This window comes from Engystomops pustulosus, chromosome 8 (genome assembly GCF_040894005.1).
Source record: "Engystomops pustulosus chromosome 8, aEngPut4.maternal, whole genome shotgun sequence".
Taxonomy (NCBI): domain Eukaryota; kingdom Metazoa; phylum Chordata; class Amphibia; order Anura; family Leptodactylidae; genus Engystomops; species Engystomops pustulosus.
In genome coordinates, this window is record NC_092418.1 from 125,207,902 (window position 1) to 125,212,790 (window position 4,889).

Below are 4,889 nucleotides of genomic sequence, written 5' to 3' on the forward strand. Positions count from 1 at the left end.
TAGCTGCTGGGACTCACTGCTCCCCCTCCTGGCTGCTGTGACCCACTGCTCCCCCTCCTAGCTGCTTTGACTCACTGCTCCCCCTCCTGGCTGCTGTGACTCACTGCTCCCCCTCCTGGCTGCTGTGACTCACTGCTCCCGCTCCTGGCTGCTGGGACTCACTGCTCCCCCTCCTGGCTGCTGTGACTCCCTGCTCCCCCTCCTAGCTGCTGTGACTCACTGCTCCCCCTCCTAGCTGCTGTGACTCACTGCTCCCCCTCCTGGCTGCTGTGACTCACTGCTCCCCCTCCTGGCTGCTGTGACTCACTGCTCCCCCTCCTGGCTGCTGTGACTCACTTCTCCCCCTCCTGGCTGCTGTGTCTCACTGCTCCCCCTCCTGGCTGCTGTGTCTCACTGCTCCCCCTCCTGGCTGCTGTGACTCACTGCTTCCCCTCCTGGCTGCTGTGACTCACTGCTCCTCCTCCTAGCTGCTGTGACTCACTGCTCCACCTCCTAGCTGCTGTGACTCACTGCTCCCCCTCCTAGCTGCTGTGACTCACTGCTCCTCCTCCTGGCTGCTGTGACTCACTGCTCCCCCTCCTAGCTGCTGTGACTCACTGCTCCTCCTCCTGGCTGCTGCGACTCACTGCTCCCCCTCCTAGCTGCTGTGACTCACTGCTCCTCCTCCTAGCTGCTGTGACTCACTGCTCCCCCTCCTAGCTGCTGTGACTCACTGCTCCACCTCCTAGCTGCTGTGATTCACTCCCCCCCAAGCTGCTATGACTCACTGCTCCTCCTCCTAGCTGCTGTGACTCACTGCTCCCCCTCCTAGCTGCTGTGACACACTGCTCCCCCTCCTAGCTGCTGTGACTCACTGTTTCCCCTCCTAGCTGCCGTGACTCACTGCTCCCCCTCCTGGCTGCTGTGACACACTGCTCTCCCTCCTAGCTGCTGTGACTCACTGCTCCTCCTCCTAGCTGCTGTGACTCACTACTCTCCCTCCTAGCTGCTGTGACTCACTGCTCCCCCTCCTAGCTGCTGTGACTCACTGATCCTCCCCCTAGCTGCTGTGACTCACTGCTCCTCCCCCTAGCTGCTGTGACTCACTGCTCCCCCTCAAAGCTCCTGCGACTCACTGCTCCCCCTCCTAGCTGCTGTGACTCACTGCTCCCCCTCATAGCTCCTGCGACTCACGGCTCCCCCTCCTAGCTGCTGTGACTCACTGCTCCCCCTCATAGCTCCTGCGACTCACGGCTCCCCCTCCTAGCTGCTGTGACTAACTGCTCCCCCTCCTAGCTGCTGTGACTCACTGCTTCCCCTCCTGGCAGCTGTGACTCACTGATCCCACTCCTGGCTGCTGTGACTCACTGCTCTCCCTCCTAGCTGCTTTTACTCACTGCTCTCCCTCCTAGCTGCTTTGACTCACTGCTCCCCCTCCTAGCTGCTGTGACTTATGGCTCCTCCCTCCTGGCTGCTGTGACTCACTGCTCTCCCTCCTAGCTGCTGTGACTCACTGCTCCCCCTCCTAGCTGCTGTGACTCACTGCTTCCCCTCCTAGCTGCTGTGACTCACTGCTTCCCCTCCTAGCTGCTGTGACTCACTGCTCCCCCTCCTAGCTGCTGTGACTCACTGCTCCCCCTCCTAGCTTCTGTGACTCACTGCTTCCCCTCCAAGCTGCTGTGACTCACTGCTCCTCCTCCTAGCTGCTGTGACTCATGGCTCCTCCCTCCTGGCTGCTGTGACTCACAGCTCTCCCTCCTAGCTGCTGTGACTCACTGCTCCTCCTCCTAGCTGCTGTGACTCACTGCTTCCCCTCCTAGATGCTGTGACTCACTGCTCCCCCTCCTGGCTGCTGTGACTCACTGCTCCCCCTCCTAGCTGCTGTGACTCACTGCTTCCCCTCCAAGCTGCTGTGACTCACTGCTCCTCCTCCTAGCTGCTGTGACTCACTGCTCCTCCTCCTGGCTGCTGTAACTCACTGCTCCCCCTCCTAGCTACTGTGACTCACTGCTCCCCCTCTTAGCTGCTGTGACTCACTGCTCCCCCTCCTGGCTGCTGTGACTCACTGCTCCCCCTCCTAGCTGCTGTGACTCACTGCTCTCCCTCCTAGCTGCTGTGACTCACTGCTCCCCCTCCTAGCTGCTGTGACTCACTGCTTCCCCTCCTAGCTGCTGTGACTCACTGCTCCTCCTCCTAGCTGCTGTGACTCACTGCTTCCCCTCCAAGCTGCTGTGACTCACTGCTCCTCCTCCTAGCTGCTGTGACTCATGGCTCCTCCCTCCTGGCTGCTGTGACTCATTGCTCTCCCTCCTAGCTGCTGTGACTCACTGCTCCTCCTCCTAGCTGCTGTGACTCACTGCTTCCCCTCCTGGCTGCTGTGACTCACTGCTCCCCCTCCTGGCTGCTGTGACTCACTGCTCCCCCTCCTAGCTGCTGTGACTCACTGCTTCCCCTCCAAGCTGCTGTGACTCACTGCTCCTCCTCCTAGCTGCTGTGACTCACTGCTCCTCTTCCTAGTTGCTGTGACTCACTGCTCCCCCTCCTAGCTACTGTGACTCACTGCTCCCCCTCTTAGCTGCTGTGACTCACTGCTCCCCCTCCTGGCTGCTGTGACTCCCTGCTCCCCCTCCTAGCTGCTGTGACTCACTGCTCCCCCTCCTGGCTGCTGGGACTCACTGCTTCCCCTCCTAGCTGCTGGGACTCACTGCTCCCCCTCCTAGCTGCTGGGACTCACTGCTCCCCCTCCTGGCTGCTGTGACTCACTGCTCCCCCTCCTAGCTGCTGGGACTCACTGCTCCCCCTCCTGGCTGCTGTGACCCACTGCTCCCCCTCCTAGCTGCTTTGACTCACTGCTCCCCCTCCTGGCTGCTGTGACTCACTGCTCCCCCTCCTGGCTGCTGTGACTCACTGCTCCCGCTCCTGGCTGCTGGGACTCACTGCTCCCCCTCCTGGCTGCTGTGACTCACTGCTCCCCCTCCTAGCTGCTGTGACTCACTGCTCCCCCTCCTGGCTGCTGTGACTCACTGCTCCCCCTCCTAGCTGCTGTGACTCACTGCTTCCCCTCCAAGCTGCTGTGACTCACTGCTCCTCCTCCTAGCTGCTGTGACTCACTGCTCCTCCTCCTAGCTGCTGTAACTCACTGCTCCCCCTCCTAGCTACTGTGACTCACTGCTCCCCCTCTTGGCTGCTGTGACTCACTGCTCCCCCTCCTGGCTGCTGTGACTCACTGCTCCCCCTCCTAGCTGCTGTGACTCACTGCTCTCCCTCCTAGCTGCTGTGACTCACTGCTCCCCCTCCTAGCTGCTGTGACTCACTGCTCCCCCTCCTGGCTGCTGTGACTCACTGCTCCCGCTCCTGGCTGCTGTGACTCACTGCTCCCGCTCCTGGCTGCTGTGACTCACTGCTCCCCCTCCTAGCTACTGTGACTCACTGCTCCCCCTCTTGGCTGCTGTGACTCACTGCTCCCCCTCCTGGCTGCTGTGACTCACTGCTCCCCCTCCTAGCTGCTGTGACTCACTGCTCCCCCTCCTAGCTGCTGTGACTCACTGCTCCCCCTCCTGGCTGCTGTGACTCACTGCTCCCCCTCCTGGCTGCTGTGACTCACTGCTCCCCCTCCTAGCTGCTGTGACTCACTGCTCTCCCTCCTAGCTGCTGTGACTCACTGCTCCCCCTCCTAGCTGCTGTGACTCACTGCTTCCCCTCCTAGCTGCTGTGACTCACTGCTCCTCCTCCTAGCTGCTGTGACTCACTGCTTCCCCTCCAAGCTGCTGTGACTCACTGCTCCTCCTCCTAGCTGCTGTGACTCATGGCTCCTCCCTCCTGGCTGCTGTGACTCACTGCTCTCCCTCCTAGCTGCTGTGACTCACTGCTCCTCCTCTTAGCTGCTGTGACTCACTGCTCCCCCTCCTGGCTGCTGTGACTCCCTGCTCCCCCTCCTAGCTGCTTTGAGTCACTGCTCCCCCTCACGGCTGCTGTGACTCCCTGCTCCCCCTCCTAGCTGCTGTGACTTACTGCTCCCCCTCCTAGCTGCTGTGACTCACTGCTCTCCCTCCTAGCTGCTGTGACTCACTGCTCCTCCTCTTAGCTGCTGTGACTCACTGCTCCCCCTCCTGGCTGCTGTGACTCCCTGCTCCCCCTCCTAGCTGCTTTGAGTCACTGCTCCCCCTCCTGGCTGCTGTGACTCCCTGCTCCCCCTCCTAGCTGCTGTGACTCACTGCTCCTCCTCCTAGCTGCTGTGACTCACTGCTCCCCTTCCTGGTTGCTGTGACTCACTGCTTCCCCTCCTGGCTGCTGTGACTCACTGCTCCCCCTCCTAGCTGCTGTGACTTACTGCTCCCCCTCCTAGCTGCTGTGACTCACTGCTCCTCCTCCTAGCTGCTGTGACTCACTGCTCCCCCTCCTAGCTGCTGTGACTCACTGCTCCACCTCCTAGCTGCTGTGATTCACTCCCCCCCAAGCTGCTATGACTCACTGCTCCTCCTCCTAGCTGCTGTGACTCACTGCTCCCCCTCCTAGCTGCTGTGACACACTGCTCCCCCTCCTAGCTGCTGTGACTCACTGTTTCCCCTCCTAGCTGCCGTGACTCACTGCTCCCCCTCCTGGCTGCTGTGACACACTGCTCTCCCTCCTAGCTGCTGTGACTCACTGCTCCTCCTCCTAGCTGCTGTGACTCACTACTCTCCCTCCTAGCTGCTGTGACTCACTGCTCCCCCTCCTAGCTGCTGTGACTCACTGATCCTCCCCCTAGCTGCTGTGACTCACTGCTCCTCCCCCTAGCTGCTGTGACTCACTGCTCCCCCTCAAAGCTCCTGCGACTCACTGCTCCCCCTCCTAGCTGCTGTGACTCACTGCTCCCCCTCATAGCTCCTGCGACTCACGGCTCCCCCTCCTAGCTGCTGTGACTCACTGCT